This window comes from Eulemur rufifrons, chromosome 18, assembly GCF_041146395.1.
Source record: "Eulemur rufifrons isolate Redbay chromosome 18, OSU_ERuf_1, whole genome shotgun sequence".
NCBI lineage: Eukaryota > Metazoa > Chordata > Mammalia > Primates > Lemuridae > Eulemur > Eulemur rufifrons.
The window spans coordinates 64,736,954-64,764,261 of NC_091000.1; the positions used below are offsets into that span (position 1 = coordinate 64,736,954).

General features: G+C 43.0%; 1 protein-coding gene across 7 annotated transcripts in view; it reads right to left on the reverse strand.

Annotated features, from left to right (window-relative positions):
• The window catches only part of RREB1 (ras responsive element binding protein 1), a 177,136-nt gene that overhangs the window by 90,369 nt on the left and 59,459 nt on the right, over nt 1-27,308 (reverse strand). The window contains exon 1 of one of the 7 annotated variants that reach the window (XM_069493449.1): nt 12,422-12,442. The exons of the other annotated variants lie outside the window; for them this stretch is intronic. The gene's annotated coding sequence lies outside the window, so the exon portion shown is untranslated. Of the gene's footprint in view, nt 1-12,421; nt 12,443-27,308 lie in introns of those variants that run through there. 7 annotated transcript variants of the gene reach the window in all.

Genomic DNA, 27,308 nt, shown 5'->3' on the forward strand with positions numbered 1-27,308 from the left:
CCAACACTGTTACCAGCCCACCACACACGTAAACCACCAACGAATGAAGCTCCTGGTGAGGGGCTTAACTTGTAATGTGAACTGTCACCGGCACACCACACTTCCTGCTAATTCTGATAGACTGTCTCCATTCAAGAAAAACTACCGCAGGGCCTGGTGGGTTACTGCTCAAAGATCAGCAAGTTAAGACGTGGACTCTGGAGCCACATTGCCTGGGTTCACATCCTGCCTCTCCCTGCCAAATCCTGCCAGCTGTAGTAAGTGGCCTGACCTTGAAGCACCACCCTTAGATAGTTAGGGAACCTCTCTGTGCTGTAGCTTCCTCATCTGTGAGATGGGGATGATAATAATAGCTACTTCATATGGCTGTTGTGAGAAACAGATGACTCAGATCTGTAAGGTGCTTAAACACTGTCTGGGACACATAGCACTACCCGCTAAGTGCTTCCTACTATCATATACGTGCTCACACCTGAGCACACATTTATAACTCCCCCCGCCCCCACACACACACAAGCAAGTGCCTACCAGTGTTTTGGGTTTAATTCTGCACTCACGAATTCAACAGATGCTTAAAGACATTCCACTCAGCTAGGGCAGTCATTCTCATGCACTTTAGAGTGCACCTGGAGAGCTTATTATAACAGATTTCTGGACCCTCCAGAGCTTCTGATTCAGAAAGGCTGGGATAGGGCCTAAGCATTTGTTTCTAACAAGTTCCCAGGCGATGCTGACGCTGCTGGTCTGGCGACCACACTTTGGGAACCACTGCTCTAAGTTAACTCATTATGTTCTAGGCTTCGGGCCTAAGCTTCACCTAGTTTATGTACACAGAGAGCCTTGCAGGGATGAAACGAAAAAGGAGAGTAAAGCAAAGACATTCACTGCTCCGAGAATGTCCCCATGTTCCTCCCCATTTCCCAGTACCCCTATACACACCTCTGTGGTCAGGCAGGTCACATGACTAGTTCTGGCCAATGGACTGTGATTTCCAGGCTACAGCTTCAAAGCTGATGTGTGACCCACTAGCTCTTTCCATCTGGTGGCAACCTGGAAGCATGTGTAGGGCAGGGATGGCTGTAAGATGAGAGCAGCCTGGATCCCTGGGTCTCTGCTTGGAAGGGAGCTGTACTAGAGAGCTGCTAGACCTGCACAGGATTTCACAGAACAAGTAATGAATGATGTTTCATGGGTCGAGCCACTGAGAATTCAAGCTTTGTTTGATGCTTCAGCATAGCTTCACTTAACCTGACACAATGCCTACCATCATTATAAAAAGAATATCCACATCAGTCTTAAGCCTAACCTATCAAACACAGATGTGAGATATTTTATGAAATCAGTTAGCCAGGATTTCTACCTATCACTTCAATTCATCAAAGTAGATGAATTTTTTCTAACATCTATTTTGGTTCTTTTTCTCATGAAATATAAAAATCCTTCACTGCATGATTATGTAACAGCTACTAAAAATTTGGAAAGCTAAATATGCTAAGATGTATTAAAACATGACAAGTAAATACACTGAAGGATTCGCATCAGGAGCCCCATGAAACAAAGGATTCCACTGAATGAAATCCCTTGACTCTAATTCAGCTCCTGAGTGGCAGACGAAGAGTAAAGGGTTTCAATCTTATTTATTTAATCACATATAAACTGATGACCTATTTTGCCCAAATAGGAGAAGGTGATCTCTTTAAGAGCATCAGAATTTAACCACAAAACTGCTTTTAAGGCCGGGCGTGGTGGCTCATGCCTGTAATCCTAGCACTCTGGGAGGCCAAGGCAGGAGGATCACTTGAGCTTAGGAGTTCGAGACCAGCCTGAGCAAGAGTGACACCCATCTCTACTAAAAATAGAAAAAAATAGCTGGCATGCTAGTATGCACTTGTAGTCCCAGCTACTCAGGAGGCTGAGGCAGGAGGATTGCTTGAGCCTAGGAGTTTGAGGTTGCTGTGAGCTAGGCTGATGCCACAGCGCTCTAGCCTGGGCAACAGAGCAAGACTCTGTCTCAAAAAAAATAAAATAACTGCTTTAAAAAAAAAAAATCATAGTTTTCCTAACCTTTTGCTTAGGAACATTTTGCAATTTAACACATAGGTAATGAGCTGTCCACAGTATAATACCTATCAGACCATATGGAATGAAACATAAAAAAGATTCTCCTCTCCTTCCCAGAGAACCCAAAACAAACTATAATCTAGAACACCTCAATTAACAACTTAAACTAGAAAATATACAAAATTAAAAGAATTGAGAAGAGACAATTAAAAAAATATGTAACAGAATCATATAGGACCTTTCAGGTCTATAGAGGAAAAACGCACTCCTCTGGAGGGCTATCTAGGAGGACTTTTAGTGGGATCTACAACTACCATCAAAGGTGAAGTTTCCTGCTACAATTCTCCCTAGGTCCTTCTACAGAGAACAGGAGGACAACCCCTTCGTGCATACACACACGTTTTAAAAACTCATTTACTAAGGAGCTTAGTGGCTCTCTGCCCCCCACTTAGCACTGGCAAAGCTAAGCATTCAGATGAAGGGACCCCGCTGCTCCTGGCCTTCTCAAGTTCACAGGCCCCTTGACGGCCTTGTTCTCTAGGTGTGTCACATTCCATCTCTTTAGGTACTTCCATGTAGCCAAAAAAAAAAAAAGTAAACACTCATGCAATGTATTTGGTCACATATTATACCTTAGCTATAAAATCAGAAAGTTGAAAATAATAAAAAGGCCTTAATGCTAAAACACGAATTTCTCTAACATATAAATATCTATTTAGCAACTGCTGGGTTTTTTGGTGTTTTTTTTTTTTTCTCATGTCTTTCAGGAGACATGAAAAAGTCACTTAAAAATAATGAAAACCTAAAAATCTAACATTAGTGAAGGCCTATTTTTCAAAACATCACATGACATCCTGTTAGGAAGACCAATAAAGTCTCCATGCACAGCCTAAAACAGGATTATTTTTTAAATTTTCATAAGGAGCTAACACTGGCGAACATTCTTTTAGGCTACTGGAAATTACAGGAGTAATCAATTAGATAGTAAGTGGATTTATTACTAAACACACAGCTAAATAAAACTCAGCATCGTGTCTTGCTAGTGCTCCCCCATAAGGGCCCTGAGCTCCCTATTACTTAGCAAGGTCATTTTATAACACTTATAATGCATCCTCAAATCAGAGTCCTCCTGTGTGTATCTGCAAGAGAAACATAATAGGAATATCCAACATGCAGAAAATGAAGGCCACATAAAAGCGATTTCATGTAGTTTTTGTGATCTAATTTGCTCAGTTTATTTCTCCCATAGTCATATTCATCACAAGAGAGAATCAAGCGATAAGGAAATCCCTTGGCGTTTATAAATGGTATGCTTTATATAGCTAAAATCCTCTTTCCATCTACCTATGCCCAAAGAGGTTTGTGGTTTCAGACTTTGACACATTGTCCACATGTCAGTAATTTATTTCTGAGAGCTTAGCAAGATGATCTCTCTATTCCCAGCCCCAATCTGGCCAGGCTACCTTCTCCTGGGGCCACCGCACTGCAGGGAACTGCAGTGTGTTCTGCACCAAGGCTGCTACCACTGGCCTCACTACTGCTGCCTCCTTCTTGAGCTCCACCAACTTGCACCCAAATAAATCTCAAGTCATTCAAGTGTCATGTCCCTGCAACACATGACTTTTATGCAGACATTAAGGCCATGACTAAAACTAGTTCTCAGCTAAATGACTCCCAAGCCAGCACATCCCACCCACTTTGAAGTTCTTCCTCTGCATGGACTCTGAGGCACAGAGGCTGCCAGGGCTTGCTGCTCCTGAGGGCTGGTTTGTAGATCATATGACTGCTGAAATCCCTTGGATAAAAGCAGGCATTGTCCACTTTTCCTTGAAATCCTGAATAAGACCAGCAATCAAGTAACATTTCAACCCTCCAACAACCTTAAATCAATTGATCAAATTCTCCTCTTTAGGTCTCAACTCCCCTTATTATAAATAATGCAATGTCTAGTAAAAGCAGTTGCAGTCAGCTTTTAAAGTAGACTGATGGCCTTTACTTTAAACAAAAGATTAGGATTAGGTGAAGAGGGCAAAGCTTTTAAACAAACAATGAGTGTATGGACACAGATGCTAATAACTGCCCCCAAATTTCTGCCCTGTCTTTCAGTGTTCTGGGCACATCAGAGTATTAATTGAAAGTATGCTCCCTTCCTTCTCTCTCCAAGTTCAGCCTCCAGACACACAGATGAGTTCTCTGTGTCTATGATTCATGGAGGCTGATCACCCGGCAGCCAGCAGCTGTTCAAATCCATGCCTGGATGCTCCCTTCCCTGCACCCCCTGCTCCACCATCCCAACCTCTCCACAGTTGTCCTTGAGGCTCCACCTCCCCGGCGGATGTTACACATGCACATCATCTCAAACTCAGTTGGCATCACTACGAGCTGCAGGTCACTTACGCAGGATATCATACAGTACCGAAGACAAGCTCTCCTACCCTTGGCCACATCCCTCCAGCAAGTCCCCTCGTTGCTACCCCCACCCCCAAAAGAGCCAGCACACACTCCTGCTACTTGCTTCTTGGGAAGCCCTGGCTTTTATTACTTTTCCATCTGCCCTGAGCTGCTAACATTCAAAGAACTAATTCCTATTTCTTGTATGCAATTCATATGCATTTCCCTTGCCTGACAGTGTCACAAACGTCTACTTTCTACCTTCATTCTGCAAGGCAATCAGGAGGTATGGTTTCTATGGATATGCACAAGACCAAATTTCAAAACTAATTAAATTTTTAATGCGAACAAATTCTCTTAGGTAAAAATAAATAAACACCAAAAATCTATTTGAATCAGGAACAGAAATTTATATCACCCTTATAAATATGTTAACTATGCATTATCGGATATCTAAATGTACAGAAGATTTAGACATTTAATACTATTAAAGGCTAATATGCCAATGTTTAAAATGTATCTATGAGTCTGATTATTAAAACCTAGGCCCAGCAATGCTCAATACTTATGCAGATAATATCAAAATGTTTGAGAACCATTAGAAGATATTAGCAACTCTGGGAGATTTTCAACCTCCATGAAAATGTCTTATTAAAAAGAGTCTGGTGTACCACCATGGAGGGCTGAAGTGTTCTCTACTTGTAGAATGGAGCTACTGAGAAGAATAAAATCAGCAAATAACACACACACTCCTAATAATTTCTGCTGAGTAAGCACATTTTATTTTTCAGGTTAGGGTTATTCCTCGTGGCCAAAAAAAACATGTGGACACTACTATCGGGTGACTTATTCAATTCTGGGCACAGACATGAACTGCAGAAGAATATTGAGTAAAATGAATACAAACTCATACAAACAGACCAAGTGACCTCTCAAGTCTCTCTCAGCTCTAAAATTCTATGGTTCTTAGAATATGTCTACAGTTAGGATTAAGGGGAGAAAAGCACTCCTTCCTTCCAGTTCATCATTTGATGGTTTAAAGCTAACTTGTTTATATATTTAAGCTTTCTGGGGCTTCCTTAAGTTCAAGATTCCTTTTCTATAAAGACTGTGTTTTCCAAAGTGTGTCTACGACTTCTCTGGTACCCAAAGATCTTCTCCATCACCTGCTTTTAAAAATCCATGACATTTTATATACTCCTTTCGTTATGAATACAAAAGAACAATTTACATTAGGAATACAAACAACCTGGGGACGGTTATTTGGACATCATTTGAATCTGTTAATGAATAACTTCTACAAATCTGGGCAAAATAAATAATATTTTAGTATATCTGACAATACTGAAAGTTTATTCTAACACTTTGTGTTAACCCATGTTAACCCATAAAGAAGTCACACATCATGGTGGGGGGAGGCAAGGAAGTATTCAGAAATTAATTTTCCATATAAAACTCCTGGGTATAAATCATTCTAAAATCTCTTTCAAACTTCCCTATCTCCTTAAGCAGAGCATAGTGAATCAACATATGATTAATTTAACCTCTTGGGGGGATGACTCAGGATCACCAAGATGAACAACTCTTACACGTGGCTGCCTTTGGAAACGAGCAAAATATCCCTCCTACTTTACTTTTCCCCCATGCCACATAGCTCTGTTGGCCATGCTTTTTTAATTGGAATTTTTATTGAGATAATTGTGGATACACATGCAGTTGTCAGAAATAATGCAGAGGGCTACTCTGTCTAGTCTGTCCATTTGCCCCAATGGTAACTGGCCGTGCTGTGTGAATTCTTGTCTATCATCCCCTGACATCCTTTCTGGTTGCTGTCAACTATCTCCTGATGGCTTTTCTCCACCCAACCCCCAACTTCGGTCTTTAATGTGTTGTTGACTGGAAAATGTGAGAGACAAGGTGGTCAGGGTCATCTACAGTAAGAATAAACAGTACTAAAGTGCAGGCCTAAAGGATCAATAGAAATCAAGGGTAGGAGTGTTAGCACCAGGACTTCCTAACACCTTAGTGGCTTTTGAAAGCTTTATTTCACGCACCCCTCCCCCCACATACTCTGCTGGCTCACTCACATGCGTATCAGCTGAATATTCTGGACCTAACAATGCCAAGGAAGTGTCCTCCTCATAAGGGATATATTACTTTTGAGTCAACCAGCTAATCAATTGCTGTTTCCACACTAGTAATTGGTACTCAGGCAGTGCCCAGTGTTTTACTCTACCAAGCGCTATGAATAGTTTGGAATATACACACAGCTTTAAAAAGAAAATTTAAGTGGTTTTGGTTTTTTTTTCCCCTGAACTCACTGATGTTTTTGAGGAAGTTTTAACTTACCAGTCACTTGTACAATGGAACAATTCAATTATGTAAGTTGAAGGAATGAAGTTATAAAAAAGATACGATGAAGAACATCATGAATGTGCTTTAGAGACTTCAGTAAATAAGAAAACTGTCACTTTGTTCTACTGCATTAGGAACTTCTCAAACAAAGAGGCTTGATGGAGGCAGACAGAGAGGGGCTTATCAGCTTAGGAAACGGGAAGGATGGTACAATTAACTGTCACACAGTCAGATATAATTCACTCTGAGGCCAATGAAAGAAAACAAGGCAAAGAAAGGGCCCAGCTTGTCTCTTTATACAGTACCCAAATATTCCCTCATGGCAAACCATCTTTTCCTCAAGGGTTATCTTCACGTGTGGCCTGGAAAAAGGCAATAAAGCCTTTGGGGAGTAGAGGGGAAGGATGGAAAAGAAAATAAAGCGGGGGAAGACCTCTTATCTGAACCACAAATGCCTCATGCTGCTCACTCCAAGCTGAAATGGAGTATCCTAGGTATTCCAGAAGGGGGAAAAAACAAACCAACTGCATTTCTTTCTTATTACTGTCTCTCTCTGCTCCACAGACTCAGCTCTGCCAAGTGGAAAACGGCTGCCGTCAGTTCTGCAGAAAGCTGCGTGCCCTGCCCTGGCAATCTGAAGGTGAAGCCTGGTAAACAGACGCGGCAGCAGGGAGGATCTGGAGAGGAAGCAGAAGGGATGACAAAAGCAACTTTTCCACGAGCTACCACCAATAACCCACGTTACAGGCTGCCGCTCACCCTCACAAAGGGAAAAGATGCTCCAAAACCAAATAGTTGACAACTGGGGAACCATAAAACACAAAACGTGTGTGATATTTAAGATACTAAGAAAAACAAGGTTTTTATTCTAAAACAGATGTAACCAGAGAATTCCATCTCTCCTGCGTAATAGTACGGGTTCTTCAGCTTTCCAAATGCCAAACTAGGATCAGAAACATGTTCCAAACAGTGTGAAGATGGAAGGAAAAAGAGCAACTTTTCCTCTCCCTCCCTCCCTAAAGAAAAAAAAGAAAAAAAGCAAGCCATGACACACCAGAAATAGCCTATGTGAGTCTGCTTCTAAAAGCCAAAGGATGTGTGCACTACGAGTGGTTCCCTTGCAGTGTGTTATAGTGAGCTCAAGCATGACTATATATGGTATGTTTACGGAGTGAATGGACACTTACAGTAGACCCGAACTAGCTTTTAAAGAGCTCGGTTCCTCCGCATCCATCCCTAAGTCAGACCTAGCGAGGATGCTTCCAGCAGCAATGTCTCTTGACTTACTGGCACCGAGGCGCAGTGACTCCACCTCACTGCCCTGCCTGTCTGCGTGTGCACACACTTCCTTCTCCGTCCTCACCCCGCCTCCCGCTTTCCCCCTTGCAGGCTGTCCACTCTGCAGTCCCACAGAGGCATAAATGCACACTCAAGAATGTTGCTGCTGAATGGGGCCTATGTTACATGTCAAGGGCACAGGCAGGCGCACCATCGATTGCTGGAGAAACAGCTGGCAAGGCTGAGACCTCGGCCTGCCTCTCACACAGGCTCCTCGCCTCCACAAAGTATTTTATTCACATCAAATGTTCTGCCTAGAAGGAAAGCCAGACATTAAAAGAGGGGGGGTGGTGGCTGGAGGAGACACTCTGAAGATGTGTTAAAAGTCCTGGGAGGTGGGGATGCAGAGGGACAGAGAAAGGTGTGGGGGAGAGAGAGGGAGGGGAGGGGGAGAGGGAAAGAGAGAGAAAGAGGGAGGGAGGGGAAGGCTTCATCACTGGCTTTAACAGTCTTGCCCAACCTGTTCTGCGGTATGTTCTGTTAACTCCTTTCTAGCAAATGGATGCAAACAGCAACCCCTTTCTTTCCTCTTCTTTTCCCCACAGCCATAGGGGCAATTAAAAACAGACTTGAAGAGAAAAGTCCCAAAGAAAAAGGCAAAGCTCATTACTGACTGGAATCAGACCCATAATTTTCATCACCAAGCCTGAGACCAGTCACTATCAGCTGCTTGGGCTGTCATCTCACTGGAAACTACTAGCCCCCCAGCCCTCTCCATCTCCCAGCCCTCCTCTCCCTCCAAAATAGGTAAATCAATGTTAGGTTGAGCTACGTCCAGTTTTCATGCACTTGAACAAAGCATTAGAATCATAAAGTTCTTTTCTTCTTCTTTTTTGCATGATATTAGGCATTTATAGGGTTAATGGGCAGCCTGCAGACCAGAAATTTACCTGCTTAGCAACAGAAGCATCGGCTAAGCTGCACTGGTTGTTTTGACATAGGAAAAGCAGTTTCTACCTGGTGAAAATTCCTGGTGATGTTTCAGTTGCCACTGTAAGCAACACACATATTAACCACAAGCGAAGAGCCATCAAGAAACGACAGGAAAGGGAGAAAAGTCCAATGGGAGTCCAACTTTACTCCATTTAAAGGTGCAGATCAAAACCAAGCATCAAAACATGGGAACACATAAGTAAAACGTTCTGTGAAAGTCAGAACAGACTCAGGGGTGAGAAAACTGCTCCTGGAAACACGAACCCACGAGCTCACTTCACTTTTCCCCTAACGTGCTGTTTTATGGCTGCTTAGTCTTCACAGGGACCTAAAGGATTCTTCAGGTAGTAGGGGGAGGCTAACCTTCACAAAAAGACAAGATCTTTCCTTTATATAATGAGATGAAAAAGAAACCATGTATCTAATCTCACAAAAAATTACATCTTTCTCCCCTTAAACACATTTGTATGTCCCACTTTTAGCAAAAATGCAAATGCAACCTAAGGCCTCCATAACATCTTTGAAAAACAACAAATAAATCTATTTCAAAATTCAACTGCAGAAAGCTTCTTCATTTCAGCAAGTGATTGTTTCATTTTTTGGAAGCTCCAGGACACCAAGGCTTGTAGAACTGGTTGTTGTAAGATGTTTACTTGTTTTAACAGAAATTCATCTCCTCCACCAAAGCAAGGCCTTAAAAGCAGTTCAAACTGACAATTTGGCCTTCTTTTTTTTTTTGGGGGGGGGGACAGGCTTTCACTGTGCTGCCAGGCTAGAGTGTGGCATCATCATAGTTCACTGCAACTTCTCAACTTCAAACTCCTGGGCTCAAGGGATCCTTCCTCAGCTGAGACAACAGGAATGCGCCACCTCGCTGGGCTAAATTTTTTTTCTTTCTAGTCTTTGTAGAAGTGGGGTCTCACTGCTGCCCAGGCTGGTCTCAAACTCCTGGCCTCAAGCAATCCTCCCACCGTGGCCTCCCAGAGTGCTAGGATTATAGACATGAGGAACATGCCAGGTCATTTGCCCCAGTAGTTGAACACGTAAAACACAGGAGAAAAAGATGTTCATATACTCTTTTAACTAAAATATGAAGAAATAAATGTAAAGAAGGAATAATGTCAACATATGCAACTACAGAACACAAGACCTATATAATTACACAAAGCCAAAGAATGTACATGTAAGAGCAACAAAATAGAAGTGAAAGTTCTACCATTAATGGTAACACTTTGGGATGAGACCCTATTTCAAGAAAAGAAGGATGATAAACAGTTATTTTTAAGTACTCTAAAAATACTCTAGAATACCACATTGTAGTTTGGTTTTGACAGTTTCCCTCAAAATTCTTTTTAAAAAATTAATTATTTTTATCATGGTATAGTGACAAGAAGTGTAGATATTTACAGTATACAGGTGATGTTTTGACATATGTATACACTGTGAAATGGTTAAATCAAGCTAATTAAATCACCTCATATACTTTTTGTCATGAGAATATTTAAGATCTTAAAATCACCTCATATACTTTTTTGTCATGAGAATATTTAAGATCTTAAATTCCAAACTGAAGACAATATTTGATGACAAAGGGATCGTGTGTAAACTTCAAAAATAAAAAAATATAGTGACCTAGGAAATAATAAAACTTTCTAACTTCAACCCAATTTACAATAAAATTTCAAAGTCACATGGTTTTTTTGAGATTAAAAAAAAAAAAAGCATGTGTGCAAAACCAAGCCACAAAAACAATCTCCTCGTTTAGTAAAATAAATTACTTGTACATATTCAGGATCCCTAGACAAACAGTTTAAGCAAATTAAAACCTTATTTCTGAAACTTACATTTGAAAAATGTAAGCTGGGTCAAAGGAACTCTAGTGTGGACAAAATGGTGGTATTTAAAACAAAAATTTGGCCTATGTAAAAAAAAAAAATGAAACAAAAAGAAAAAAAAAGGCTGCAGTGATGCACACTGGTCGCAGGCAGAGTGGGCTGCTGAGGCCAGTTGTGTCTAACAGTTGTGCTCGAAACAACAAATGGTGCATTCATAAACTGCAAAAGCAGAGGCTGTTCAGAGGCTGTAAAGTCTGCACCCGAAATGATGAGCGGCTGACTTTCCTGCTGTTCCACAGTAAAGGAGTGAAAAAAGGACTGAATTCAGTTAGAGGCACATGCTGTCACTTCAGCTGCGGCAAAACGGTCTAGATAAAGAGGCGCCCAAGTACCATTTACCCGCTTCTAACAGGAGCTGGGCCTGATGATAATTGAATCAACACCTCTACATAAGATAATACTGCCAGAGCCCATGTGAGGGGAAAGCCCAACTAGAAGCCAGAACGTGCACATCCCCACACCCTTCTTAGTTTCAAGAAAATATTCAGCAGCCCAAAATCCATAGACTCAGACCAAAGCAATCAACATCCATAGCCTGATTACCTGTCACATTGCCTCTCCATGCCCTTAACAAAGGAAACATCTGGTACCAGCTACTCAGCATCCCTGATGATTGTCAGAGCTCCAACTTCTTAAAAAATTAATGAGTGGCATTCACACCTGCCAGTGCTGAGGGCCTATCCGGGTTCTAGCACAGGTACGATACCTCACTTAATAGAAAACTCAGGTTTGCAGCAAGCAAGAATGAGATGGGAGAATTTCCTTATCTACCATTTTCTAACCCTTTTAGTGGTATTTCTTCCCTCAGATCCCAGTGGCTCAAATGTATTCATTAACATTTATCTCAAGAGAAGTTTCCAACACAAATGTAAAAGTTACCTTTTTCTAATGCAAAGTGTTGAAGGCTTTATTGGGGCTGGGCCATGCATCAGAATCACCTGCGAAGCTTCTAAGGGCCATGCCCCAGTCTTAACCCAGACCTGCTCCATCAGAATCTTCTGGAGTGGGCCCCTGGCATGTGTAGTAGGGCGTTTTTTCCTTGGTTAAGAATCACTGTTTTGAGAAAATCACCAAAGGTGGCAGAGCAAAAGTGAGACAAGCCCCAAAGTGGAGAGGTGGTGCCACACGAGCCACTGCACTCATGCTGGGGTCCTAGAGTGCCACGCAGTGGGGGCAGACCTCAGAGTCCCTGGCTCAGTGAGCTGGCCCGGGTCACATGACCAAAGACAGGTGCCAGATCAGGGGGCAGGCCTGCCGGGGGACCCCAAGGACTGTCCCAGGGTAAGATGGGGCACACTCAGCAAGGCACCCGGTGGCAGGCAACCTTTAGCCATCAGGAGCTGTGCTGATGGTTCCTGTTGTCCTCGCTGGTGATGTACTTCAAGTACAGAACATTAACAAACTGCATCCCAGCTGAATGGGCTCATTTTTATTATTAACAAACTGACCTGGAGAGAGAGACTTGAAACGGAGGGCAGGTGGGAGAGGACACGGGTGCTCTGCTTTCAGGACAGGGACAGGCGCCCGGTCCTGACGGCACATGGCTGGGACGCACGTGAGAGCCGGCTCCCGGAGGCCAGTTCTGCCCCACGCTGGCCCTCTGCCCCACTCTCGGAAGGCGGGTCCTTTTAGGAAGGACAGAGCCGTTGCCCAATGCTCTGCGGAAAGGGCCAGAAAGGACCTGTAGCCGAAGCTGTCCTCCTCTGGCTCAGCCACCTGGCTGCAGACACTGTCCTGGTCCCGCTGCTCCCCGCTCTCCACACGGCCCCGCTCCTTTCAGGCCTGCACCTCTCCTCCTCTTCAAACGGGGCTTAGGAGAGCACTGTCTAGCTACATGTTGTTTTTCATTCCAGAACAGCCATCGGGAAACCAAATGTTTTAATGGGGACTTACTCTGCTAAAGAAATACAACATGCGAGTAGGCAAGCTCAACGTCTATGCAAAATTTGCGACAATTTAAAGTGGTCACAGGCAGAAACCCCTCAAATTAGCCAAAACGGATTGCGGGGGCGGGGGAGGATGGCTCACATCACACACATTTTCTAAACTCTTCTTGAGAGGAATTTATCTGGGGAAAAAAAAAAAAAAGCTCAGATGCTAAACGGGTCTTTCAAGAGCTTTGGTTGTTCATTAAGTTGTTGCTCCAGCGGCCACAGGCTGCTATGCCCGCCGCAGGCTGACGAGAGCACGTCAAGGTCTGCTGGAAGAGACCGCGGTGCTCCGCGCGGGGGAAGGCCGGCCTCGAACGCCGCCGAGCCCCGCCCCCGCCGTCCAGCCGGCCAATCGGCGCCCGCCTCCCTGACTGACGGCCCCGCTGCCCGCTCACCGGGCGCCCAAAGCGCGAGCCCGGGCCGGCGGCCTGAACGGGCGCGGCTGTGGCAGAGCCCGGCCGACGCAAGCCGGTCCCCGCCCGCCAGCCCGCCGCACTCGGCCGAGGAGGGAAAGGACAGACCCTCGAGGGCCCCGGGGCGGCGGTTGAGCGCCTTCAGCTGTGCGAACACAAAGCTGCTCAACGGCTGCCCGGGCCGAGGGCCGGCTCTGAGGGAAGGCGCCGGCTGTCCTCCTGGCGGCGCTCCCCAGCAACCGGGGGGAGACTGTCGGCGGCCGGGGCAGCTCTGCCCGTCCGACAGGTCACCGACCCCGGAGCTCGAGGGCGAACCAGCGCGACGCGCATCCTGTTGTGAGCAAACCCGGCCGGAGAGCACTGGACCCAAATCCGCTTTCAAAGCTTAAAACTCAGTGTTTCAAGTTTAGGGGCACCAGTCTAAGAACAATTCTTGTTCTCTCTTAGCAACTTTCCACTTGAGAGTTGGCTGCCACAGTCTCCAGGGCAGATCCAGAACCAAAAGGCGAGGCCAGCTGATTAAGTTCGGTGCCTCAATACCTCCTGGATTGGAAGGGCAGGAAGAGGATGATTTTTATTGTCAGTAATTTTTAAAACTGGCATGTCCTTTTCACTAAAAATAAGCACAAATTACGTTCCTATTTTCGAAAATGGATATAGGCAAAAGTTTTGGAATATTACATGATACCAGAAACGTACATATTTTATTCTATCTGACCGTATTTCATTCTAGCACTTTGTTTACGATTTACTGTGCTAACTCCAGAAACAAAATTGATTATCAAAGGGCAACCCAAATAATCGTCCAGAAAAGGAAAAAAGGAAATCTCTATAAAACTTAAAGAGGTCTTCAGAATCACCATGATAAATGTTGTATTACATCTTTGCTGGGACCTTGAGAACCTTTCATCCTAGAAGGCAGCCTGAATAAAACTGAGATTTTTTTTTTTTTTTAATTGACAGGAAAGGAAAAACAAGGTTTTAACATCACTTGCCTTACCACTCAGAGCAATTGGACAAATCTGTTTCAGCCTCAGTACATACTTGCCAGGCAAAGTAGCCTTGGGGTAGGCCCGCATGAAGAGAAGATATTTAAAGTGTGGGCCTTATATCCTTCCCCGAGATTCTCAATTTAAAAAAAAAAAAAAAAAAAGAACCTCAACATCCATGTAACCTTGGACTCTCATTTTCATCTGTCTCTTGCAGGATACTCTTTGCTAACTATTCAGCACACTGAAAGCCCAGATAAAAGTAGTTAATGTTTACTGAAACCTGCGCATGAACTGTACTAAACCCGATAGGAGTGAAAAGGCAAAGTTCTGCTAACAGCATCTATGTACAATAAAGAAGCGGGGAGAAGGAATTTTTTTTTCTAGTTTAAAGCTAAAATTTCTCACTGATAAAATACAAATTTCCAAACTCTAATTAAGTCAATATACATCACCAATGAAAAGATGCTTTTAATCTATTTTGCTATCTTTTCAGAAAATTTTTGCTACAAATACACCTCAACGATTCCACAGAATTTTCTAATTTTTGTTTTTTTATGGAACTTAAAATTGAAACAAATGTGTCTATATTTCATATTCTCTCAAACTTTTTTGAAGGCCCACCTGACATCAATAACCAATTAAATTAAACTCAAACATTTATTCCTCTGACTAGCTGCATATAGATTACAGAAGAACATTTCATACAAAAATAAATTTCACTTTTTAACAGTTATCATCTACAATATTTTCTCCCTGTAACTCTTTAGTTCTCCAAATGTAAACACAGTTAACTTCAGTCTAACCGGATCGTTAATTCTAACATTTCTTACCATTACATTCACTCCATGTATATTGAGTGAAAAATCAGACTTACTGTCCTTTCCTCCCATTTCCACACTATCCCTTTTTCTCCAATTATCTCAGTTAAAATAAAATTTCAACTTACACACATACACAGACTGTATCCAGAACAGGATGCTCTCAGGTGTTTAAAGCCAACTTTCTCTCTCCCATCCCCCCCCCCCCCACCTTGCTTAAAGGGCAGCAATAGAACCAGTCACCTTGGAAACAAACATCACCCAGTGTTTGCAGAACAAACAATGGTACCTTTTCAGCCAGTACCAGGCAGGCAGGGCAAGGGGCAGCCAAGCAATTCTGGGCTGTACAGGAGTGTTAACATATTGCATTCATTCAGCGCACGAAAAAGTAGTTCAGTACTAAAAATGAAGTGCTCTCAAATGTGTGAACCTTTGGCTAGAAACCATACACAAAGTAAGTGAAGTTTAAAGTAAAATAAGGCTACCTCCCAGTTAGAAAAAAATCTTTTCATTATTCTTGGAATTGTTTCACATACCTCATGAATGAATAAAGTAAACTACACTCTTGTCACTGAGGATTACCTTCTCCAGCAACTACAAATAAGTTGCTTTAAAAAAAGAAAAAAAGTATGTTTCATCTAATTACTCCTAGAAACCATCATATCCATGTCATTTTTTTTTTTTAAATAAGCCACCCTATATATTTTTTTCAAATGTGTGTATAACCACTTGTGAATTTCTGGTATTGATAAAGAATGTAACCCTAAGAAAATTAAGTGTCAATTTTCAGAACACTTTTTAAAACAGTACTAAACAGACACATAAATCTCTAAGGGCCTTGGATAACAAGAACTACTTTTTTGACCTTGGATAACAACAATCACTGAACTTTCATTTACTGCACAACAGCTCATCATTTTGGGTAGCTCAAGTTTTAGGGGAGATTCTGTTGTTACTGTTTTTAAAAAGCTCAACTGGATAGTTAATTAAAAAAATATTCAATTGTTCTTCAGATCCTTCAGAATGAAATTTTTAAATGTTCTATGTAAGTAACAGTTTCCTCCTTATTCTGGGTGTGTGCCGAAGTTTTCCTTCCCACCAATTAAGAGGGAAAACTGGGCCCAACTGAATTATTTGGACAGGAGTTTGATGTCAGTTAAATACCACAGTAACTGGCATTTTCTATCACCTCCAGACTAAAGGACAAATGCCTAATTAACATGGACCAACATGCAGCTTAAACTGGAAAAGTGCCTGTCCTTTTTCTTTCTTTTCTTTTTTTCTGAAAGATTTAGGTCTTTAACATCCTTGAGTTAAAGTGCACAAAGGGTGTCTAATGCCATCTGACTGAGGTGTAAAAGTCTAATTAACTAATGCTTTTTGCAGCAACAGTAAATCAGTTAACATTATTAATCTTCCTGACTGGGCATAAGTGAGTGAGGAAGGCTATTGAAAAGGAGCTAAACGGTTAGACTGGGTACCCTTGAAAATGAAAAGAAACTCCGAAAGTGATGACTGATGATACTGAAAACTACTGAGAAATACTTTAAAATCCAACCGCTGGGCCTAGCCTGGCTGAGCTACTCTGAAAGCTGAAGCTGCAGCTCCAGGGCAGGGAGAGGAAGAGGAGGAGTCAGGCAGAGGTGAAATGACTCTCATCTCCCATCCTTTCCTTCCAGCATCACCAAGAGAGATGAAAGCACAACTGGAGCATTTCACACCTTAATTTAATACTGCATCTTTCCAAGTAATCTTTCAGTAGACCAAACAAAAGTTACTACCTGGAGTAGTCTGGGCAAATGACTCCAACAGTTCAGCCAATTAAGCTAGTTTCAATTCATCAGTAAAACAACAACTATCTCAGCATTTGGCTCCTTAGTTTTATTCACCTATTATTCAGCACCCAAAAATGTACGTGTGTATCACACTCATGTTAGTAAACCATAAACTTATCAAATGCATTCCCTGAACACTAACATCTGAAGAGAGAAAGCCAACACCAAACAACTTTTGAACCACAGCTTGGTCTGTACTGAGACAATGTCAGTGACTGCAGTCAGCCCCTACACCCTCTTCTCTGGATTCCAACTCCCTATCCCTCTCCCTATACCCCATCCCAGAGGGCACCTCCTCCCCTGATGGCCCAGGGGGCGTCCACTGGAACAGGGCACTCTCTCAGTCCCTCCCTTCAGGGCCTTCCTGGGAAAGCCCGGAGACAGGACTGCCCAACTCCTGATGGCAGCTGAATGTGACAAGTCAGCTCTGGGCTTTGGGAAAGGAATCACAGTGCTGAGCCACTCCAGTCCCTAGATCCAGAGGAGCAGCCAGATCCAGGGTGGTGACCCTAAGCACGGCAGCTTCCTCCATCTTCTCGAAGAACATCTCAGAGGGGCCGAGCTGGGAAGGGAAGTGAAAGAGGGAGGCCAGGTGCCACCGTAGCTTTATCTTTTTCCCCTCCTTAATATTTCTATCAAGTTTCTGTTTCACTGCCCCCTCCATGTAGGAGAATGTGAACCTATGTGTACCTTTTTAATGAAATGCTGAGGGAAACACACGTTTGATTAAGGACAGGCTTTCACAAGCCACTTGACAATAAAGAACTCTTGAAAGCATCAGGCTTCAGAATTCAATTCTTTTTGAATAAAAATATTTATATTTTGTTTCTAGATTTAAATATTTTTAGAGATTGTTATTCATTACTTTGTACACTATTATGCCTAAAAATCACCTTTTCTCTTGTTCACAAAGGTAGGTTCAGAGAAAACTTTTATGTATGTATTCCTAAGTTTATTATATATTCATAACCCCTTCCTCAAATAACATCTATTACAAAGAGCTTAGTTATTTACTATTAACATTATCTCCATATTGCCTAGTTATTGGGACCTGCAACAAGCTACTGAAGGGGGAAAAATCCTAGCCAATTAAACAATTCTTCAAAACAAAACAAACTAAAATCCTTAAGATATACTTTATAACTCATTTCTACTTTTTGAGAAAACCGTAATTACTGGTAAAACAAAGGCAAAAGAGAAGGCACAGATGGAATTGCCTTTCAAATCAAACCTCTACTAGAATCGGATTTGTCAAAATTGCTTTGGAATTCTTGAAATTATGTTTGGGTGGTTTTTTCCCTGGAAACCTTGGTGAAGTCAGTGTCTACCAAAAGGAATCATCGTCTCTGATCTGGACATGGGAGCCTCACAGCTGAATTAACCAGTTGGAGGAGGTATTGGTCCCACTGTACAGATGAGGTCAGGTGACTCTCTAGTCGTAGGCCACCTCTCTCACCAACTCCACTACATAAAGGTAATTCTCCCTGCCTGTGTTGTAAAAATCCAGTTTTAGTATTAGGAGAAACAACGTGGTCTTTTCAGGGTACCGGCTTCCCAAACCCAACTCTTTCTTGGGCTCAGATGATCTGTACTTACTGTCTACCTGGTTTTGCTAAAAACAAACAAACAAACAAAAAAAAACTGCAGATGATTCCCTAAAGCAACTGGAAAAGGCTACAAAGGCTCAGAATAAAGATCACATTAAATGTTTTGAAAATTTACAGACACTGCATAAAACGTAAACAATACCTGTTCCCAGCCCCAACTGCGAGAAAAAGGTGGCACACATTGGGATGCAATTCCTGCAGACAGTACAGGCACATCAGAAATGAGGCAGCACGTCTCCTACCCACATATTGGAGAGTTAAGCAGTACAAGAACTTTGTTGTCAGAACCCTAAGAATAGCAATAGAAGAGGCAGCACTGTTGAATAACCACAGCTAAGCTACTACGACACTGCCCCCGACCCCCTTAAAAAGAGGAAAATAGGACTACTTAGGCAAATGGAGATAAAGTTTCTCACTCCACCAGCTGTTCGTTTGGCTGCTGCCCTGCCTTAAAGACGCTTTCAGGATGCTTAGAATTTCCCTAGATTTATGGTACCATCCCTTTATATGGTACTTTCCAATAGCTTCTATCCTCACAAAGGTTTTTCTGTTTGCTTTTAGTGATTAAAAAGAAAAGAAAATGCTGCATATGGGCATCGTTATGTCATGTCCTAAGACCATGGCACAAGGAAGATACTCTGCCCATTTTAGAGATGGAAAAACCAAGGCACAAAGTATTACCTTTCCATTAATCATAATCAAGGTTTGGTTTGGGCCCCTTGTCTCCTAGATAACAAATCCAGCCCTCTCTCCAATAGATCAATTAAAAGGGCTGAGGGAGATATGTAATGGGGTATGCTGAAATGTTTCTGACAATCTGGCTGATTTAATTCACTTCTCCAATTCAATTCTTTTCTTTGAAATGATGAGAAGAATGAGAGAGTATGAAGGGTCCCTCTGGACACTGTTCAGTACATGAACAGATAGAAGAAAATGCATCTTCCTAAACTTGTGATACAACAGTCTTTACCGCTGGAGTTAGAGAATTACACTTGCAGTTCAGAACTTCAGAACTGATCTCATCGTTATTTTCCTTACAGCTGTCTTCCTCCGGGGCCAGGGCCCCCAGGGAGTTATTTCAAGGGATCCACTTATTCATCTGCTCATCATGCATCTAAAAATCAAGTAAATTTACACATATGTGTACTATTATTTTGCAAATGTATGAAGACACCATAATTAATAGAATAAGTTCCACTAAAATATAATTATTGATTATTATTATTTTTTATTTTCGAGACAGGGTGATGCTCTGGTGCCCAGGATGGAGTGCAATAGTGCAATCATAGCTCACTGCAGCCTTGAACTCCTGGGCTCAAGAGATCTTCCGACCTCAGCCCCCTGAATAGCTGGGACCACAGGCAAGCGCTGCTATGCTTCTATTTTTTGAGACAGGGCCTCGCTATGTTGCCCAGGTTGGTCTCAAACTCTTCACTAAAAAAATAATTAAAATCATATTTGGTCTGGAAAAATTTTTTACACTAAAAGGTCCTTATACTTAAAAAGATTGGGAATAAATGCTTCAGAATGTCCAAACAACATGACATTGATTAAAGCAAAATTTCCAACAAAAATATAACCACAAGTAAAGACCATATCACACCATTCCTAACATTCACAACACCGTGCCCTAAGTAAGATGACAAGCACCTTCCTCTCCATAAAGTTTGACCCTCTAGAAGGACTTTTTAAACTGCTTGATTTGTTTTTCATCAGCGACCCTCACTCGTTTTGGGGTAACTAAGATGACAGATCACACACACTCCAAAAAATAAACACATTTTGTCAGTTCAGTACTTTCCTTTTTAAAATAAATCAATTTCTGATTAACTACATATTCATAATTTACAGTAAAAATTTTAATTCTAGTTTGGCTTCATTTAACCTGAAAGAATATCTTTCCCCTGCTCACAAAGTGAGGGCAAGTGAATGCAAAATAATCAAAACATTAGCCTATGGCCCCACCTCCTCAAATTATGGCACATCAAAATAATGTGATTTTCATGTCAAAGAACATTTGAGTACACCAAAAGACTTGTCATATCATATTAAATTCTTAATAGATATGGTATAATTTAAAGGCATGTACAAAAATATGTTTTTTGTCCACAATAAATCCCACTTTTGTAATATGTGTGTGTATCCACAGAAAACCATCTAGAAGAAGATATATAGTAAAAGTATCAACAATGGTTATCTCTGACTTGTGGGAGTCAATAATTTTACTTTTTGTCCTTTTTGCAATATTAGATGTTTTTCCCTTTTAGTTCATTTAGAACTTTTCTATGGTGTATAGGAGTCATATGTGCAATGAAATAATAAAAAATCCAATTGAAAAATGATTTTTAATTCTTAGGATTATTTCCTTTGAAATCCTGGGAGTCACAGGACAACAGATTGTTTTGATTTTCTTCATATTCCCTCCTATTATCTGTAGTGAATAAAAACATTAAAAAAAAATTTTTTTTTTAAGAGGCAGAGTCTCAATATGTTGCCCAGGCTGGTTCCAAACTCCTGGGCTCAAGCAAGTCTTCCTGCCTCGGGCCTCCCAAGTAGCTGGGACTGTAGGCATGTGCCACCGTGCCTGGCTAAGAACATTTTATAATGAGTAAAAAAGTGTTTAAATAGTAGTGATTTTGATTTATTGGCTCTTGGTGGATTATTGATATAATCTACTCACTAACATCATAGCAGGAATAATTGTGGCTCTACCACACAAGTGTTCAGACAAGCCCATGAGGACAAAACTGCAGGCTCCAGGACTTGGCAGGGTGCGCTGACATCTGAGAGAATCTAGCACGCAAGACCAAGGTTCCACGCCCAGCCCTACCCCGTGTCTCTCCAGGCCTCATTATCCTCTCCTATAAATTAAGGGGGTGTGAGGAGAATAAATGAACCATGACCCCTGAGGCCCCTTCCAGTGCAATACTCTATGAGTGTAAACAGAGAAAATGCAAATACGGTTAATCAAGTCTTGCCAGTTATAACCACTTGCCCAGGGTAGATCTGAATTGATTTCATTATTTTACTACTTGTATTGCTTGATGGATAGTATAGCAAAGACAGGAACATTAGATTAATTAAATGTTTTTTAAAGTTTCTGTGGCTCACAAATTTTCAGCTTTACTAATCTGTGTGGCCATCCTGCCCGAAATGAAGGCACATGCAGAAGAGAAGCTCCAACCACAACGTATACGCCACTTACTGAATGTTTACACCGCACCAGAGTCTGGGTATTTAGTGTTTTATATCACACCCTACAATCCCATGACATAAATCTGATTACTCTCATTTTACATGTGTAAAAAGGATCTGTGTGTAAAAAGTAAAAGTTGTTTTCAAGGATGGTGTGTGCCTATGGGCAAGTCACCCAAGTGCCCTGCCTCGGTATCTCCACCAGCAAAATGGGTCACATAACCCCTGCCTCACTCATTCCTTCCACGAGTATGTCCTTGGGATGCGTCCGTGAATAAAACGTTTAAAAAGAACAAGAGGTCCTCATGGAGCTTACAGTCTAGTATGAGGAAGAAAAAATAGATTTTTTAGGCAGAAAATGGGCTTAAAACTTAGTGGGTACTTGATAAACATTAGTTTCCTAGGACTCATCCCCCATTTAAAAATGGAAAAAGTGGCCGGGCGAGGTGGCTCACGCCTGTAATCCTAGCACTCTGGGAGGCCGAGGTGGGCGGATCGTTTGAGCTCAGGAGTTCGAGACCAGCCTGAGCAAGAGAGAGACCCTGTCTCTACTAAAAATAGAAAGAAATTATATGAACAGCTAAAAATATATATAGAAAAAATTAGCCGGGCATGGTGGCGCATGCCTGTAGTCCCAGCTACTCGGGAGGCTGAGACAGGAGGATCGCTTGAGTTCAGGAGTTTGAGGTTGCTGTGAGCTAGGCTGACGCCACGGCACTCACTCTAGCCTGGGCAACAGAGTGAGACTCTGTCTCAAAAAAAAAAAAAAAAAAAAATGGAAAAAGCATTAGAAAACAAATCCAAGATAAGCTATCATATTTGTCAGCCCAAACTAGAAATTTTTACTTAATAAACAAATACAGAAGAGCCAAGATTGAGAACACTTGTACTGGAGTCCGATGGCCTGGGTTTAAATTCAGATGCCTTCACTTACTGGCTGGAGTGACACTGGGCAAGTTTTTAAAACTCTCTAAGCTCAGCTTCCTCACCTGTAAATGGAAATAACAATGACCTCCTAAGGCCGATGCAAAGATTAAATGAGATAAAGTACAGAAAGTGAGAGGTGCAGTGTCTCCTATATATCAAGGGTAACTGGAAAGATTAGGGCGATCTGCCCAAACGCCATCTTCCATATCTGCAAAATGAGGATAATTATACCGATTTGATAGGACTGCGGTGAGGACTATGGAGAAAATGCCCAGAGAGGGTTTAATGTGACTGGCATATGATGGCACGTATTTGCCGCTTAAACATGACTATTAACGGAAGTGAATGGGGCGGGGAGCGGGGGCAGGCGAGGCATCTTTCCCTAGTAGACTGGGAAAAGCCATCCTGGGGAAGGGTGGTGTTGTGCTCCCAAGACCAGGCGCCGGGCAGAGACTCTCCGGCACAGTTTGCCCACACAGTAGGATCAGATGCAGGTGGTTGTGAAATGACAAATGCAACCAAATCTGAGTCACCCGGGGTGACGTCCAGAGTGTGTGGATTATGTCGGCCCTGGCTCCGGTTGCCTCTCTTTCAGGCACTTCCAGCTTTACCAGAGGACTGAAAGAGCAAAGGAGAGGAATGGAAAGGGATTTACTACTGCTTTGCAGGTTTTTAGAGGAAGGCGCGTTGGCTGTGGAGGATAAAAATGATTTGGGGGAATTATCAGTGCGAGTCACACATCCAGACTTGCTCTTGCCCCCAGCGAGGGCAGCGAGGGCAGCGAGGGCGCCCCTTCTCTCCTTTTGGGCCCAGGCAGAGAACACAACAGCCGAAGACTAGGCATGACTCTAAAACTGGGCTGGGCGGGGGAGCTGGCAGAGTAGGCTCAAGTGCCACATACAACACCTGAGGCCAGGGGCAGGCCCCCAGCTCAGGGCCAGGTGTTCTGACTAACCCAAAGCGCCACTCAGCACAGACTTACGGGAAAGCTCTCGGCCCTGCCTTCAGTAAGCCAGTGGTATTCATAGATAAACCCACCTACCAACATTATAAACATGATATATCATTTAAGTAAACAAGCACCCAAAAGGAACCTACCAGACCCAAGGGAGATGAACCAAAACTTTTGTCAGGGTGAAAATGGAATCCAGGTTCCCTGCTGCCTGGCCGCACCCTTCCTATGACAGGATGTTCCCCCTCTCCAAGGTGGCTCACCTAGAATTGGTAACTACGAAGTCAAATATTAAGCCAGAGTATGTGATTCAGCTTCTCAACAAGTCTGGCTATAAAGAAATCAAGCTTCTCTGTGTGTACATCACTGCAGTGGCTTTAGGCAATTCAGAGATCCTGAGAGCTGTCGCTGGGCTCATCCTGTACCAGCTGCCCTGGGATGTGCTCTGCCTCGGGCCAGAAGCAAACAGTGAATCGAGCCAGGCACAGCACAGACACCTAAACCACGTTCCCCCCTTTGAGGGTGTCTCCAAGGCCCCAGCAGGCCAACTTGTCACTTCCTTGCTTAAAAAACTTAGGATGCCCTACCACGTACAGAGGAAAGGTAGAATTCTGTCCCAACCTCCACTTTGCCCCACGTATCCCTCCAACCCTGCCATCTGCTAGTACACCATCCTCAACAAGAAATCACACCCTAAACTCCCAATCAACCTGCACTTTCCTGCTGGGCTCTCAGCCCCTGCTGGTGCTTTTCCTGGAAGCACAGACGCAGTCCTGTTAGCTTCCGTGAGCCTCAGCCTTCCCATGGGAACTTGGCTCAGGGTCCACATGGCACTGCGAATTCTTTTCACAATATCTACTCCCCAAAGGCAAGAACCACCATGCTCTACCATGTCTAGACCTAGCATCCTAGACACAGCAGTTGCTCAATTAAGGGTAATCCAGATAAAGCTGGAGCTATCAAATAATGTGTTATGCTCAAATCTAAGCCAACTGTTTGCAAAGAATCAAGACAAACGAATTCAATTAGGTGGTAGAAACTCTGCAGGTACCAAGGTATGGTGAGATTATCTACAACAAAAAGAATGCTTCTTTTGACTGTAGAAATGCACCATAAAGCTTCCTGGTCATCTGTCACTAGCTGCATGATCTCAGAAATAGGAACATCTCTAAACCTCAGTTCCCTGTCTTTAAAAACGGGAAAATAATAGCTCTGCCTCATCAGGTTGTTGAGACCATTACACATGGACATACACAGTGCCTGCCCTCCCTAACTAGTGTGCCCCGGGTCATACATGCAGGAGGAACCCCCTGGGCATAGCACTTTCAGATGCTGCCCCCACCCCAACTCCCCTCCAAGTCCCCCAAAGTCCCACTTCAGCTTACCAGCACCCTACTTCCTCCTGCACAACCCTAGCTCAAATGAGAGAACACGTTAAAAAACCAAACTAAACAAAAAAAGGTTGCCAACAATTTGGAAAATTATAAAATATATCAATCCATTTTAGGTGATAAAAATGATTAACTTTAAGGTATGTGTTCTGTCCAACCTACCAATTTTACAGGGTGCCCACCCTTGCACAGCCCTCTCAGCCAGATCCCCTTAGTCTGTGAGCACAAGCTTTGAAATGTATAAAGTCAGGCTATAAAAAATTAGTATTTCCTCCCCAGAGGACAGAGGACTCTGAAAACCTAAGTGTACAAAGCAATATTGTACCTCTACAATAATTACTATCCCACTAATTGTCTTTGGGGCCTGCAGTCTGACTTCGCTCACATTCACCCCATTTTTCAAGCCTTGGGCACACGCTGCTCCCTTTCTTGCTGCTCCCTTTCTTGGCCGTTTCATCTGTAGTGAGGGAGGGTGGATCTGAGCAGAGGACAGGGAACATCCGAGGGGCGGAGCCGTTACCTGGGTGAGGGCCCGCATTCTGCAGGTGAGCAGTGAGCTGGCAACTGCTGTAAGACAGCTCCACCTCTGAAGAGATTCAGTTTCTACCAGAGGCCTTCAGCCCCCAAAGCCTTCACTCCCAGGGCCCTCGCCCTCTCCCCGCATATTCATGCCCAGCTGACAAGCCAAACCGGTGGTTACCAGGAATACATCGTCCCTATCTGACTCCCAGAGTCCATCTTCAATATTTTTGAGAGAAAAGAAATGAGTCCCTCTCCTTTGTCTAAAGAATTCCACTCGCTAATGAGCTTAAATAAGTACCAATTAGTAAAACACAATTAGAGAAGTTTCAACATTGTTCAGTTGAATTCTGTGTTCTGAAAATAAACGTCCCCACCTTTCCATTATCATTTAACAGTGCTTCAGAAGGCAGCCCACAAGTCCTGGGCTGAAAAATCTCTTTAAAAAAAACAAAGGAAGAAATTATTCTGTTAAAGAGGGTACACCAAATTCCAAGCTCATGCTGCACTTTGCTGAACACAGTTGTCTCCTCTCCTCCTTAATTTTTCTAAAAGGTCTCTAACACACAGAGCTGCTCACATCGTGGCCCTGCGTCAAGCACTCGATGGCTCACGTGGCCTACACAGCCTAGCCTCCGTCTGTTTTTCCAGGGTCAACCCCCGTCATCACCCCAGCTAGACACAACACTCCACACACTCAATCAATCCTCTGGTCCCACTCCACTACTTGCACTGCCCTGTCCTCAAATAAGCCTTGTATTTTCATACTCCAGCGCCTGTTCTTAAACTGTTCTTTTTGCCTAGAAGTACGTTCTCCCTTCCCCACATCCTTCTCCTCCACGTGGCAAGCCCTGCACATTTGCGAGCATCACTTCCTCTTTCCCTGACCACTTCCTGCTTGCAGGTCCGCTGCATGTCCTTGCTGGCTGTGAGACACTGGTGAGTTTTAGGGCAGGGACCATGCTTTACTCATCCTTGTGTTTCCAGAACCTGGTACCAGGGGTAGGTGTCAGGAAGCGGTTCCTGATGCAAGCTTGTTGATGGTGATATTCCACAGATGAGAAAAATGACAGAGCTCAGAATGCTGGTCTCCCAATCCAGACTGGTTTTCACTACTCTGCTGAGACTACCAAATTGTGATGAGCAAAATAACAGTGATGATAATAATAATAGTAGTAAATAGAGAAGACAGGTCGGTTATAATTGAGCTGGTAGCTCACGAGGCTTAAATTCTCTACTTGTTACTGGTTTCAAAACAGTCCTTCTCCACAGACCCACCAGAAACAGGAAACAGACCTTCAAGTGCTCATCGCAATTCAAGACCTGCCAGTTCCATAACTTACGCAGGCACCCTCATAAAAGGAACAACGCACACTGGTGACCCCCGCCACAAAACACTCTACGATAGGACATCCTTCTCTCCCTGGCCTCCACTCCACATGGCTCCTCCTGCTTAAAAAGCAAAACAACAAAGAAACAACACCTCCCACAGGCTACCGCACTGGAACCTGGACAAATTTTAAGATCAGGTTAGTAATTACATCAACCCAGTTGCTGCCCCTACTTCACTAGGTCCACAGATCATTGGGCCTCTTAGAATTACCTCAATACCAATTCTGAGACAAAATCTCAAGCTTATAAATTAAGTGAAATAACAATAACCTATTATAGTATAAAACAACAATGTACCTGTTCTCAAGGCATTGGCCCTACCCAAAGCAAAGCTGAATTCCCCAAGTACTTACAGAGCTTACA